The sequence below is a fragment of the Protopterus annectens genome, chromosome 8.part1, assembly GCF_019279795.1.
Source record: "Protopterus annectens isolate FY-2018-M chromosome 8.part1, PAN1.0, whole genome shotgun sequence".
Classification (NCBI taxonomy): Eukaryota; Metazoa; Chordata; order Ceratodontiformes; family Protopteridae; genus Protopterus; species Protopterus annectens.
In genome coordinates, this window is record NC_056742.1 from 224,733,540 (window position 1) to 224,750,622 (window position 17,083).

Sequence of the window (17,083 nt, forward strand, 5' to 3'; positions counted from 1 at the left end):
CCCTGTAGGTGAACAGTGTGCATTACTAAAGGATTATGCAGCTGGGACAGTGTTAAACTTAGTAATGCAAACCAATGACAGATAGCAACAACAGCATCACCCACAGCACAGTGTCAACCTATGTCATACACACACATGCGTACTCAAGTTCCAAAATGTGTGTAGTACAATGCATACTGGCAGCCAATAGAAACTATGGAGTGTTAACACTGGCCAATACAGGTCATGTCACCCTGCCCATGTGTCCAATATGCATGTACACGCAAACAGTGCACCTCCACCATGTTCACAAATGGACACCTGCAAACCTGTGTTGCACACACCCCACACTTACTGTCCACTGTATAATGCATGCTGACACAACTACACACATCAGCCAAGTGGCACATGGGCAAACAAAACACAATTGGAATAAACACTGGTGAAAACAATACAACATTGCTAATTACAGCTTTAATGCATCATGCCTGCTCAGCTACACCTTCAAGGATATCATTACACTTTACTGCTGACAACATGCTACAAATCCAACCATTGCTATACTTTATTAAAGTCACCCTATGCATCAGCACCATGTTAGCCTGTTCCTGCATCAATGTTACAGATGACAGGAGGTGGCACAGGTTTCATCAAATGCACAGGGTGTGTTATTGGTTTGCCAGAGGCCTACACTGAGCCATACAATCGACATGTGTGAGTGTGTGTGTGTGAGGGCCATGAGTACTGTTATGGGCCAATGTTGATGTCATGTGTGCGGGTATGTGTTTGCCCTAGGTTTCTGGTTTATGTGTGTGTGTCTGCATGCACACAGTTTCACCATGTGGCTGCCATATATGGGGATTTGTGAGACAGCTACAGACTGTACCTGGCAAGCTTTACAGATCTCTGTCTCTGGCTATGGATACAGAACCTGTCCCTGGCAGGGGTGCTGCAGACAGTATCAGGTACTAATCCAGATTGGGTACTATCCAAAGAGGTTGACAAATGTCCACTGGATCCAGGTCCCTGCTGGAACTGGCCAGAGCCATGTGCATGTGGTCTTCTAGGACAGTCTATGGAAAGCCCCCCACAATATTGCTGGGGCTGGTACTGTCACTACGGGAGTGGCTGTGACTTGCTGGATGTCCACGGTGACCTCCAGCTGGTGATGTTGCTGGCATATGTCCAAGTCGACATCTCAACCATCCCACACTGTCCTGACACATGGACATGACATTGTGGAGGACATCCAATGTCTCACCCCAACGTCTATCAATGACCTCAGTGTAGTTACGTATGGCACCTGCTAGGTCACAGATACTGTCATTTACAGAGGTGTAATGAGCCCTCTGTGCCCTTAGCTCCTGTCTGGTGTACTGCTCCATTTGTGTCTGTGCCTCCATGACAGCCTGGAACATGTGTGTGGTAGAAAGAGGTGTGGCACGTCTGCCAGGGGCATGATGACCAGCAGTGCTCTGACGAGAACTCCTGAGCATCTGCGTATGTGGTACTATTCCAGACATATGGCTATGTCTGCTGTGCCCTGATACATGTGCCATAGATACCACACTGTCCTGGCCAGTGCCAACCATACACTGTCCCTCAGCTAAGGGCAATGGTGATGATGGATGGACAGGCAGTATGACTGTGTGCATGGATGGGGTGGAAACTTATGTATTGTCAATTGGTGGCCCAGCAACAGACCCTGACAAACCTGCCTGTGCCTCAACACCCCTATCCTCATGATCACTGTCTGTCTCAATGACATCAGGTTCCCTGCTGTACTGTCCCAGCCCCACCTCGCCACTTGTGAGAGGAAAACAGGAAACACACTTTCAAACCTGAACATGACTTCAGACCACATGCACACATGCGTACACACAAAACTATACTCCTCCCAAAAACAGACACACACAACACCAGCAATCACAGAACATACACATTAGCAGATGATGGTGGGGTACAGTATCACAAGCAAAACAGTCATATCACACATGTCAGCATGCAGGACATGTGTTGCTCAACAGCATGCAGTGCAAGTGTAGTCCATCCTTGTTACTAACAGTATTCATGGCTTTGATGCATGTGTTTTGTTATTAGGTGATGGCCCTCCCCCTGGAACACAATGCATACATGGACACAACATTGCTGTGTAGGTATTCATGTGTACAGTGCACCATAACTCACAGGTATACATACCATTGCTGGATGTGTATCTGTGTGTCAGATAGGTATCCAATGCTGATTACAGCCTCTGTGTCTTTAACAAATAGTCGTGGACACATTTTTAGCACATGCATGATGGGTATTCAGACAACATCATCAGTGGTGCATGGATAATTGATGGAATACCATTTGGCCACATACCCAATGTACGGTACTTATGGTGAGTGTAGACCATAATGTGGACATGCCAGTCTCATCTATGACATGGCATGCTAAAACCCAACTGCATATTTAAACACTACACATACCCAGTATGTGTCATATGACCTAGCCACTCAATAGCATCACAAGACATATATGTGTCAGTTGTGCAAATGGTGATTGGTATGCATACTGTTTAGAGGTGCATATGTGTGCACACACGTACATCATTATGGTGTGTAGCAATGACAGCTATGTGTAGTACTGTGGGAACAATAACTGGATGGGGTATTTTACCATAGGCCATCATCATGAAGCATCAGGTGGTCACTCAAGGCTACAAATGTTTCACAAACCAGCACAAATCATGCTGTGCTGGAACTGTACTACCTTGGATAAATTCACCATTTCACAACCAGTTGTTATGTGAGTTTGTAAGGAAGCCAATAAGGAGCATTCCCTGATATGAATGTGTAGTGTGTTGCAGAGTGTTTAAATGCCCCAGGATAGGCCTCTACCCCTCAGGTATATTATGTGTAATGTGTGGATGAGATTTTTGATACTGGAGTGTGTCTTTACAGAGGGTTTGAAATCCTTTATGTGTAACATGTTAAAATGCTCTGTGTATGACATAGATGTGTATGTTATGTGCATGTTGAGTATCAACTGTGCCTATCCAATGGTCACTACAGTCTAGCCACATTTGCTTGAGATGGTCTGGGTATTGTATGTGTTTGAGGCAGCTATTCACATTAGTGAGATGTGCATGCTCTTACACCAAACCTGCAGAGCATGCATTATGGGTAGGTGTGTTACATGTGTACATGGCCTACAACTTAACTATGACATGCACTTTTTATTTACAATAATAAATGTAGAATACACTCACCAGCATCTGTCCGCTGCCTTGATGTCACCCCAGAGTTACCTACATAAAGATGAGACAGTTTGTCAGTGGCCACAACTGCGGCATTGCTACTGTGTGTTTGCAATCTTACAGTACAACAACAGTTTACATTCACAGGGCTACAGATTATGTTCCAAATGATCTGTATTGCACAGCAACAGGCTCCACATCTTTGAACGACACACTCCACATCTCACATATGCATGATCTAACAATACAGATAAAAGTAGTCTACAGATATGCCATGTTACCTGCATACTCCATGTGTGCTCGCTGGGTGGCTCCAACCTCCATCATGGTGTATGTCTGCTGCTGTTGTTTTTGGGCAGGTGCCACCAGGCTCATGAGCAGCTCCTCCACTCTGGTGAGGGGGAGTGGATGTTAATACCACCCCCTGTTGCAAGCTGTTCTCTACGCACATCAGCGGCATGCTGACGCACATGTCGGAGAAGATCACTACAGTGGTGGCCTACCTGCTCATATGTGCGGTTATGCAGGACTACCTCATTGACCCTGCAGACAAGATCTTGCCACATTGTAGTACACTCCTGCTGGTCCTGGCTGGTTCGTGAAAACATTAGACGGTTGTGCTGAATCATGCTGCTAGTGATGATATCATCTTCAGCCCTACTGTAGCTTGGGTTCCTGTGGTGAGCCATGATCCCTGGAAGACATAAATACAAAAATATGTCTGAGCAAGTCATATGGTACATTTAACATTATACAGTACAGATATCACTGAACTGCCATATATAGCAATCTATAAGCTAACCGAGAGTGAAACACTGTAACTGCTACTTATCACTGCTTACCCCACAACTGCTTGAAAGTGCCTTGCTCACTCTCTATTCAATGAACCATGTTCTGCACAGCAACAAAATAAAATCACTATATAAGACTATACAAGACTACCTGGCACACTGTATGCAACATGATGCACCATATAGCCACAGCAGATATACATCAAACTGATGTGTAAAGAAATATATCATCCATCACAATCAGTGTAAGGTCCAGTAAATGTATTACTATTATACCACACAACTTGTTAATGCCAAACCCGTAGCCAAAATATGTGCACAATTGGGAATATAGGTCACATACTGCTGTAGTACACTATGAATGTTGCTCGATATGCAGTTATATGTATTACCACACATATATCAAAGGACATGTTACAGACATACCCACACGTCAGACATTATTACAGGACACAAAGTTATGACAACCCAGATAAGCTTTCATTGTGTACTATACAGTACTGTGTATCACTACTTACACAACCTTAATCTTGAGAAAAGTAATCTGTGATGAATACAGGGACCACACAAAACAGTGGATGCAAGCAATGTGGACATACACCATACTTTGCTGTACAGGCCCAGAGCTTAAGTTAGTACTACAGTACACACAAGATTTGCATTCAGCATCGGTACCAATCAATAATCATAGATGTAGTGCTTTAGCCTCCATTGACACACCTTAGTTAAAACCAAGGGACTTAATCACACTGTATGCAATAGCACTTGTTCTGCCTAGCAACAGAATACACAACTTTTGCTAGGATCAAAGCAAGGACCCATAATACCATAACATAAACAGTTTCCCACTAAGTTATCCTACAGATACATATATTTGACGTATTCACAAACATATTGACCATCACAGTCAGTCAACAGTACAGAGACTTTATTGCAACAAGTAGATGTAGGTGTGTATGAGTATATATATATATATATATATATATATATATATATATATATATATATATATATATATATATAGATATATATATATATATGTGTGTGTGTGTGTGTGTGTGTATCCTCCTGTTTGGCATATACTTCTCAGAAGTACAGGCAAGCACGGAAGGGCTGTGGCTGACTAAGTTTGCGAACAACTGCAAACTGGGTGTTATAATAGAGTCTCCAGCCGACATGGAGATCCTCCAGAAGGGCCTAAATGAGACTGATGCATGGTGTCAAAGCCATGGTCTCAAGCTAAATGCAAAAAAATGCGTAGTAATCCCTTTTGGAAAAACAGAGTACCATAAACTACAACATAGGAGGTAATCCCCTGAAATCTGAAGAAGAAATAAGGGATCTAGGGACCCAAATAGATAGTCAGCTTTCCTTTGATAACCATGTTGCCAAAGTGGTTAGAAAATCCTTCTATGTGACCCATCTGATCATGAAAGGGTTCGCATCAAGATCTAAGGATGTAATGGTGCCCCTCTACTCTTCCCTCATCAGACCCATTATTGAGTACAATGCACCAATTGGAATGTACCTGGCTAGACATCTCCAGCAGCTGGAGAGACCACAAAGGTACCTAACCAACAGGATTACTGGCCTCAAACAGTTGCCCTATGCAGCACGATTGGTAAAGCTAAGACTGTTCTCTGTTGCATACCGCTATCTCAGAGGCGATCTCTGTCTAACATACCAAGCCATGTCCAACCCAGAATTGTTGAACATGCTCCATCTTAGCAAAACCAAATCTACTCGAGCTGCACGCTCTAGGGATATAAACCTCAACACAACAATGAATAGAACATGCTGGAGGGATAGATTCCCTTCACTCAGACTTCCCTTACTATGGAACAGGGTCCCGATCTACATAAGACAGAGCCCCTCACTATCACTCTTCAAGAGGAACCTTGATGAATGGATGGGTAACAGAAAGTTCACACTGGGGATCACACCAACAGCACTACTAGATAGGGGCCAAGGGTACTAGCTGCTAGTACAAGGGTCTAGGGAACTACTAAAGGGGCGGTGAATACCGCACAACGTGGCTGGGCTAATATATGCCTTCGGTCAGTTAGCCCAGTACAAACCTATGAACCTATACACATATATATATATATATATATATATATATATATATATATATGTATATATACATATACACATCCATTTGTCTACATATACATACATATATATATATATATATATATATATATATATATATATATATAGGCACATATACATTTCATCTTTCATAGTGAGAATATCAATTATACAAAAGATGTAAGGTGTACAATAATGTAATAAAATCGCACAGTCTTGGGATAAATGCATTGAAGGTGTTCACAGCCCAGGTAGCTTTAGCAGGCCTTACTGGCTTCAACACTGCAAACTGAACGAACCACCCACAGTGTTTAACCACCACATGTCATATACCAGCTCTGTATGCTGTCTTGTTTTTCACACACTAAAACCTACATACAAATATGCTCATACTAATCTTCACCAACATATATACCCCCCCTTCGCAAACAGTTGCAATATGTCCCCTGCTCTATGCACATATACAGATGTGTGTATATATGACACATATATATTTCTCCGTATTTGTGTGGCATCCACACACATGGTCCACATTGTTGTAAGTCCCTGGACCTCATAGCTGAACTGTTGGGCCTTGCTGCAGCACAAACAGGTGCCACATATGAACACAGACTAACATTAGGGGGGTATATATGGCAACAGATGCTAGATAAGCATACTAGACTGCTACAGCAGTTGCCACTGCTAAGCTACACTTTAATATGACTATCATGCATGTGTTGTTCTGTCACACCCATGTTTATATAACGTCAGCGCTAATCCCCCCCAACAGCCATTGGCAACACTACAGTACAGACCACAGATAACATGGATCAGATATTTGACATTTAATGCTGAGCTACACATTTCACAGGTATGTCCCACTGCCCACAGGTACACACAGTATTGTCCATAGCAGTAGTTAAGCAGAAAATCTCTGCAGAAAGAAGTACTGCTGCCACATATGAATATTTCACACTATGTAGACTATTCTTCAATAACATCTACTATATGCCAGTAAATACGTATGTGTCACATACCTTTCCTTTGTATAATTGGTAATATTTCTTTTTCCTTTTCTCTCTCTCTCTGTCTCTCTCTCTGTCAGTCTCTGCAATAGAGTGATTGAGTTTATTGGCAGAGATTGCAACCTGCTTTTGTAGGAATTGCACATGAGCATGTGATGGCCTATGCACCAATTAGTGCCCACCATTTGCTAATTGCATGCAGCCTGCTGTGTAGCAATTGCAGTAATCACTGTCATAGCAACCCAGTACTATAAACTGTTGACTTATGTAGGTGTGGCCCTTTCAGCTTTCCAAGATGGAGATCATCCTTGTTTGGTGTGGACATCATTGTTTAAGACAGAATGTTGGTATAGTTCTTATATCAGAAGCCAGAGGTGTAGCCAGCGATTTACATTTTGTACTCAGACCTAATGTTGCTGCTTCCAGTACCCACTAGTATGTGTAGAAATGTACTCGCCCTTCAAAATGCTACCACAAGATACATGGAAAGATGTACTTTCTTTTCAACTGTTACAATTAACTGCCATACAAAGCTAGTTATAGAGATGTATTCCTTTGGCATAAGAATTGTTTGTGAACTGCTTGTTGTGTCTTTCGGCTTATCCCGGTTAGGGGTCAACACAGCGGAACTCCGGTCCGCTAATGTTTGGTAGTGGATTTTTACATGCTGAGTTACCAGCCCTGACGCACAACCTTCAACAAAGGCATGCCCATTCACGTAAGCCTCCACACAGAGAACTGCTATACTGTGAATATTCATTTACTCAGTTCAAAACAGTTTGTGCTTTTTTAGTGTTGACATTAGCAGGAGCTGCTCAGAAAAGCTTGGCACGTTTCAGTACAATGATTATGCTTACCTACATCCTTGGTGGACCCTGCACACACAGGTATATTCTACATTTGGGTAGGGTTGCAGAAGTACAGAGAGGGTAAGTAGTATTTTATGGATTTTATCTTGCTAGACTTAACAGGTTTGCTGTGTATATGTTAGTTTATCAAGGCATGTAGTCTGTCTGCGTAACCCCCAACTGTGGACCAATCCACATGATAGCCAGAGAATAGCCTGTTATTTGTTGCCTGTGCACCACACAGGTCTTTTCAGCAATAGAGCAATGGCATTCTTACAGTTGGTTGCTACCAGTACATGGCTACATCCATTTGTATTTCAGTGTTGTATTCCTACATAAAGGTATGCTTCCAAAACTCCTTCCAAAGCTATTTGCGCAGTGTGTAACAGCAGAAAGGCTAATATGCCTCTGTGTTTCTGCCTGTGCCAGACCTCTCAACCAATCAGGTACATATTTGAACAGAATGAGGGAAAAGTCAAGAAAAAGTCAGGGACAATCAGGGACACCTTTAAAATATTAGTGCCATTAAGTTGAAACATTGAGAGGATCAGACCTTATGAATTAATACACCTTTTCTGAAGTAAAAGAAGTATCTAACTCTTAATTTTTGTCATTATTCATTAAGTGTAATTCACCACCTTTCTGCCCAAAGTCAGTAGTTTTAGGAGGGATTCAGAGGGAAAGAGCTAAAATGTGGGTCAAAATCAGAGACGTCTCTGAAAATTAGGGACAGTTAACAGGTATGGCATCTGCCCTAAACAGATATGCCAGTCTTTGTCCTGCTGCGATACTGTGTGGGGTTGTAAAGTGATGGTGTAACAGTATTTCCTGCTAGAATAGCTGCTTCTATTATCACAGTCATGTAATGTAATCCCACAACAACTGTTGGTCAACATCCACAGAACAAGTTGTGTGGTATGGTATTCCTAATTTTTCTTTACATTCACTCATTCTGATGCATGATATAATTATTTAAGCACCAACTTGATGTATATCTACTGTGGCTTAGTGGTACTTCATGTTGTGTAGTTTGTGCGAAGTTCAAGACTTACAGAGGTGTTTTATTTTGTTCCTGAGCAGAACAAGGGCCCTCTCATACAGAGTGACTAAGGCACTTTTAAGTAGTTGTAAGCAGGTTTGCGCGAGTTTGCACAATGCACATTGCTTAGCTAAGCGCAAACCTGCGCAAACCCGCTAACTACTGCTTAATAGTGCTTACTCCCACTCACCCCCGTGCTGATTTCTTTGCAAGAAACGAAAAATGGGGATATAGGAAAGTAGTGAAAAGGGGGCACAAAGAGGGAATGACAGTATGGAAAATAGATTAGGATGTTCAGGATGGGTGTAGGGAAGGTCCATAGCTGCCCATTTCTTCAACAGCAACAGCTGTGCATATGCAATAAATTTGGAGTTAGATATGAACCCTTCAACCCCTGAGAGGGGGTGAGGACAACAAAGTATGTTGTAATGCCAATTAAATAACATTTCATGTGTCCAGTGGACATGTGTGCAAAATGGGCAGCTATGTATGGTGCATAATTTTTTTTTTTTTTTGGGGAGCAGATTGCCCTTTTTTTTCAGGTGAGAGTGGAATGTGGGGTAGGGGAAGCAGGTATATTTGGGGAGGTAGGTTGGGGAGGTAAACAGACAAGACAAACAAGATGCATACAGGGGCAGTATATGACACATGGTGGGTGAACACTTTTGACGGTTAGGGATGTTCCAAGCCCATTAGCCCCCAGATGGAAACAGTGGGACTGAGGTCCCCACCCATGGGCAGTCACCACTGCACCTTCATGGCCCAGAAGGTGGCTATGCTGGGAGCTGTGTAGGAGGGGCAGGCTGACCCATGATTTGCACCACTTGGGCCTCAAGCTGGCATAGAGGTTCTGCAACAGAACATTCAGTCTCTCTATGCACCACAGCCTGGACCCTACAAAGGGTGATAAGTGCCTCTCCGCCCACGCTTGCATGGGGGGGCCAAGCCCCATCCCCTGCAGTGCTTCCACCTAAAGGTGGCACAGGGCCAACAGAGGAGGAGGTCCCAGGCTGGGCACCAGATCTGCTGGTGCCAGGTGCCATGGCCAGCTGAGGTGGGACAGGTGGGTCTGCTGGGACCAGCCTTCACATACGAACTATGTTTTGGAGAGTTTAATAAAGATATGGGTTAGTAACAGTCAACATCATTGCCAATTAGTTATAACAGCATGCAGAAGTATTCCCACTAACCCAACACACCAGATTTTTAACAACTGAAAAGCAAGCATGACACATGCATATATAGAACAATAGTGGACATTACAACAGCATGCAGGTTTAATTGATGGCAACAGGCCACCAATACTGTGGTATTTTAACAGGGCACATGCATGGAAATAAATGCAAATATTTATAAACCAATAGGACATATGTCCCAACAAATGTTTTGAGATTAGACATACCGATTGAGGTGTGGAATTGCATTTTTATGCACATACAGTAGGGTGGAAAAAGATAGCTCAATTAACAACTTATATATCCTTCTAGTTTTCATTACATTCTTATTAACTGCAGTTATATGTCCCTTACATATTTTATATAACTGTACATGTATTATTACACTACCCAATGTCCTTATATTGTGGAATTGGATTTTGATAGATCATTATATACATGAGCTGTATTTTACATACAAACTGTCCAAGATGCAGATGTTACTGCAGCATATTTTGAAAGTTGTTCACACACACACTATTGCTAAGATGGTACACTGACAGCTCTACTTTCATATAATTATCTAGATATGTTCAGGTGAAAGTATCAGTTATATGTTAACAGCTCCCTACATTTCTGGCAGCACACTGACATTTCTGGGGAACACAATACCAAGCTGCTCATGTGCCAGATTAAGCAGTACATGCTGTCCATGAACCAACAGTTAATGGCTTTACATATGCATACAAGCTACTGGCACTCCCTTCATCCATGTTATATGGGCCTACCCAAGTGTGGGTCGACACTGCTTAATATAACACTACTATTTGTAGAATGCAACAGTACAACAACATATCAAAGAAAATGACACAGATGCACTCCATGAATCATACATTTATTAAAGGATTATTACACCTTTATTTATTGGGTTAAAAGACTTATATAACAGTACATGCAGAATAATTACTAACCTGCCTCATGATGCAGCCTTTGCAGCCTATCTTCATGGGCTTGCAGGTTCATAGCCCGGTCACCTGCACCTGTGTAGTAAATGCAGTGATATTGAGACATACCTATCCATAGTATAGACAAGCATAGTAATTCTTAACTACTTAATACAATGGCTACTTACTCAGTACTGTGGCATTAGGCATTGCATGGGATTCCTGGATCCACCGGTCCAGTTCATCCCCCCTACGTCGCTTCAGGTCAGAATAATGGTGCCTGACCTGCTCACCAGTCCGAGGAACACCAGTGGCACTGCTGAGATCACGGGCAAGACTGTTCCAGGCCTCCATTTTATATTGGGTATGCTGGTACTGGCCCCATAGGAGTCTTTCCTCATGTTTGTGGACGAGGAGCCAAACCATAATTTTGGACTCCTGGATGCCCCAGCGTTGTGCTCTAAATCGAGTGCCTTCACTAACACCAGCGATGCTGACTGCAGAAGGAAGCTACAACCAGTTATAGCAAGTATTCCCGCATGTGGAGCCTAAATATGCCTCATTTCCCACACTTATTTCTGATTGGCCAGTTTTGGTAAAACTCAGCTGTAGGCACGCCTGCTTAGCTGATGTTGGCAATGTTTAAAATTCCTTTGATAGATATGCGTCTGTGGAAAGTGCATGTTTGTAAAATGCTGTCATGGCTTAGTGGTTAAGTCCTGTGACAATAGTGCACAGTATCCTGAGTTCAAGCCCTGTCACTGCTTTTTATTTTCCTGCTGGGCAGATCTGACTGGTTAAGGAACAGTAAAGCAGGTGTGAGCGTGTTTACCCGACTTTGCTCAACTTTGCCCGACTTTGCCCAACATTGCTCAACATTGCTCAACGTTGCTCGACGTTACTCAATGTTGCTCAACATTGCCCGATGTTGCGCTAGTTAGTACGGTGCGCAGCTATGCGCAATTGTATTTAAATATGCTCATTACTGGTAAAATGTGCTTAGCAGTGCTTTATATTGCTTAAAATAGGGTACTTATGCCTCAGAATGCATAACCATTTCACCTTCATTTATATATAATTTGTTCACTACTACATTTAACATTTCAACGCTTTTTACAAAACTTATACATAAAAAAATGCCAGGAAATATTTTTGTATACAGATTTCCCTCAGAAAATGGAACGTGCAGTAGTGGGACTTGAACTAGGAATGCCTCCTCTTTGTGCGAAGGCTCTAACCACTACGCTGTTGCTATGTTGCTTAATTTGCATATATTTTTCTTATTATCCTCTTCTGGTGTCTAAGCTGCTAACTGTAGCTAAGCAATTGGCAAACCCGAGCAAACCCGCACAACTACGAGCAGCTATATCAGAAGAAAAAAATTATTTTTATTTTTTTATTTTGTAAGTTGTTTAACATATGGGGAAGTGTAGTGTTACATTGTACACATGTGAGCGAACTCGCTCATGTAAGTGGAAGTTGCGGCATTTCTTCATTGCAGGGGCATATATTTTTGGACTGCTCGGCGGTCCAACATGCCCCCTACACTTGTCCATGCTCCGTGTAAGCTTTAGAGTTGAGGCAGCGCACCCTCGTTAATATGCATGGCATGCTGCCATCATACTCTTACATTGGTGCTTCCATGTAAGACTAATCTAGTCTTGCACGGAAGATTAGTAAATCCACCGGAGAAACTTATATTGTTCAGACTTCACAGTCTTAAAATTATTTACCTCAGACTTTTTTTTGAATTTCACATTTTGTCTGTTTCTTTGGTAACTTTTAACCATTTTGAAAACTTCCACACATTGTTTATGATAATATGTATTTTCCAAACAACTCGGGAGGCCTTAAAGTATGAAATGTATTTGTACAGATTTTAACAGTCGAGCAGTAAAGTTATTCTATATTATTTCTTGCTATTCTTATTGATTGATTTTTATTCACTACTAATTTTTCAACACTGGTCTAAGTACTGCTGTATATTGAGTGTTTCAAATTTTTTTTTTTTTTTTTTTGCTAGATATGCATGTGAATAGTTCCCTTCTTATTCTAAGAATCTAAAATGTTCTTTTGACAATTTTAAATCCATTGTCATCTTGACTAAGTTATAAATATATTTCTGCCTATTGTACTTAAGCAAAGTATTATTTGGATCATTGTAGCAGTAACCTGACAGCACACATAGGAGCAGTCTCTTCAGTGGTAGGAAAGCTCTGAAGAGCTTGGAGCCAAATCTATCCTTTAATTAGCTGAGTGCAAGCTGATTAACAGTTCTGATGTGGGGAAGAGACCCTAAAGCTTTGGAAACTGGTCACTTTTGTATCTTTAGCAGGATATAACCCATATAACATAAGCCTCTGCACCAATGATCATTTGAACATTTACTATTTTGGTGAGTTTACTTACAAATGCTACTATCTTTGTTATAAATTTCCCTATTAACAGCATTGCATTATAGACTTTTTGCCTTATATGCTTTTTCAGCTGCCATCATACTCTTACACTGGTGCTTCCATGTAAGACTAATCTAGTCTTGCACGGAAGATTAGTAAATCCACCGGAGAATCTTATTATGTTCAGACTTCACAGTCTTAAAATTATTTACCTCAGACTTTTATTTGAATTTCACATGTTGTCTGTTTCTTTGGTACATTTTAATCATTTTGAAAACTTCCACACATTGTTTATGATAATATGTATTTTCCAAACAGCTCGGGAGGCCTTAAAGTATGAAATGTATTTGTACAGATTTTAACAGTCGAGCAGTAAAGTTATTCTATATTATTTCTTGCTATTCTTATTGATTGATTTTTATTCACTACTAATTGTTCAACACTGGTCTAAGTACTGCTGTATATTGAGTGTTTCAATTGTGTTTTTTTTTTTTTTTTTTTATTGCTAGATATGCATGTGAATAGATCCCTTCTTATTCTAAGAATCTGAAATGTTCTTTTCACAATTTTAAATCCATTGTCATCTTGACTAAGTTATAAATATATTTCTGCCTATTGTACTTAAGCAAAGTATTATTTGGATCATTGTAGCAGTAACCTGACAGCACACACAGGAGCAGTCTCTTCAGTGGTAGGAAAGCTCTGAAGAGCTTGGAGCCAAATCTATCCTTTAATTAGCTGAGCGCAAGCTGATTAACAGTTCTGATGTGGGGAAGAGACCCTAAAGCTTTGGAAACTGGTCACTTTTATATCTTTAGCAGGATATAACCCATATAACATAAGCCTCTGCACCAATGATCATTTGAACATTTACTATTTTGGTGAGTTTACTTACAAATGCTACTATCTTTGTTGTAAATTTCCCTATTAACAGCACTGCATTATAGACTTTTTGCCTTATATGCTTTTTCAGCCTCCTAATTGTGCATTTTAAAAGGCCTAGAGTTGGATTATGTTTCTAACTTATAATTAATCCATGCCATCTTACTAAAATCAAGCTATATGAGTTTCTCTCAAAATCTGAATGGGATGCCTATTCAATTGAAAATCATATTCCATATTGCTAGAAGGTGTGGGATCATACCTTCCAACTGTCCAGATTTTTGTGAATGTCTTAAATTTTGCCTCTTACTCTTGGTCTGTCCTTATAAAATTTGTGGTTTTCTGGCATATTACTGAGGATCGATGTCACTAAATAATAACAGACATTTGAGTTTCAGACTTTATATCTTTCAGAAAATGTATATTAATACAAAACCTTTTAGTATATTAACCATCCAAATTTATAACAGCAATATTTAAAAATTGTCCCTACATTTGGTCCTTTACCCCCCATTATTTTTGGCTTTATACAGATTACTAGCACTTACATTTTGAGAGGTATGTGTGGAACACATTAGTCATAACCATTTTATCTTAAATTTCTTTATAATCCATTGAAATTATTTAATAATAATCAATATACTCAAGAAAGACCCTTTCTAGTTGTTGAAGTCTTTTGTAAATCTTACCAAAAACAGAAAAGCAGATTGTTTATGAATTTCCAAACAATGAGTTATCCCCCTCTCACATTGTTATCAATATGCTCAATTCTATCTTTCCTATCCAGATGCCACTCAGTTGCTCCAACTAATTTTAGTGATCCAAATCACATTGGTCTCAAAGTCCTGCTATTCAGTATTGGAGAAATGTTTATACATTTCCAAAGAAAATAACTTCTTATGGTATAAATTTTCATTCATTTGCAAGCCAACATTAGTGAAAACATCTAATGTAAGGGATAACATTAAGAGTCTATTACTGGACTTGAAAAAGAGCTAAAAAATACATACTAGAGTTATTCTGCTAGTGATACAAAAGTTACACATTACTACATAAGTTCATAGGTAAATATTAGGCTAGCTGCCCTTGTGGGCAATTTTAAGACTAGCCAGTTCCCTTTTTCTGCTTGAAATAACTCATTTTGTCATAAATTTACCGTATCCATCCCATGGCAATTTACCGTATCCATCCCATGGCCAATAGTTATATATTAACCCTAATAACAATAACTGGGATCATGCCATAGATAATTTGAGGGGACTCATAATTGGGATAAACCATTTAGAAGCTGCCTTTGTCCATTAGTAATATGGGGGTATTCCTGGGGTAAATTTTCTGTTACCCCTCCATAGATCTAAGTTGTACTTGAATATGGACAGAGATTAACTTTGTTTTATGTGGATGGGGAGTCTGTTCCACAGCAGCGACATTCTCTGTTAAATATAGCCATCCCTCCAAAGCATTCTGTTGATGTTTCAAAAGAGGTTTAGATCAGCACATTCATCCTTAATGGGTCAGAGGTTGCCTTGTATGCCAGATACAGATCACCCATTAGCAGTCTGTAGAATACCAAGTATTATGACAAGGCTTCAAGTCACTTCATGTAGGACATGCTGTTTATGCCTTGTATCATTTTAGTAAGGTATCTCTGTGGGCACTTTGACTTAAACATCCTTTCTAGAAACACTCTATTTGTTATTGTTAATTTGACTACAAGTTGCTTAATTTTGCATATATATGTTATTTTACTGTTAAAAGTTTCAGTAAAAGCAAATGCCTAAAAAATAAGACATGTTATGGAGAGCAAAGTAAAGCCAAACAGACACAGAATAAAAGACTGGAAAATATGTAGGATTATATCCATAATGAATTCTTTCCCAATGAGTTCACTTCCAGCCCATATTTACCTTTTAACATAACATAAGGGAGAATGACCAAACTAGTCAAGAAAAGGCCCAAAATTAGGGGCATTTTCAGACATTTTCCAGAATATGAGAATGGGAATTAACATGGGTTTTCTGAAAAAAAAAGGAATCTACAACTGCAATCACTACTATTATCTATTGACTGTAATTTAATATCTCTTTTTAATCCACAATCATAGTTGCCACTGTTAAACCTTTTAAGCAAAATCTGATCTGAGCTTGAAAATTGGATAGAATTGAGTGGCTTGCTCCAGTTCATGCATCAAACTACATAATCTGAACACTTAAATAAACAAATTCACTGAAGTGAAGACCTTCCCTTCAGAAAGCATTCTAGATTTGTTTACTTTTTTCATTCATTCTTTTATAAAACTATGGCCATGTGAGATCCTTTCACTGAGACTAGATTCTGCAAAGAAACTACAGAAATAATGGGGACTTAAGGCAGATTAGTGTCATAATATAATTTGTACAGTGTATCAGTGTATACATTTTGTGTAATATATTACATTTCCATTAGATGTTTCAGAAATGTGGTCAAATAAAAAAGATAACATTTTCAATAAGCAGGTGTGAATAATTGTAATCTAATTAGGTATTAAAACACTGTAAGTTACACAAAAATCTTCGGCACACAAGTAGCAAAGAAATTGGTCTTATGTTATCCTACATTATTTAGATTGTTTTATTAACAAAGGTCCTTGTAATTGACTGCTCATCCTGTTAGGAGGTCAAGTTAATGAAGATCAGCCTCTTTTAGTAACCTCTAAAGTAGGTTTTACA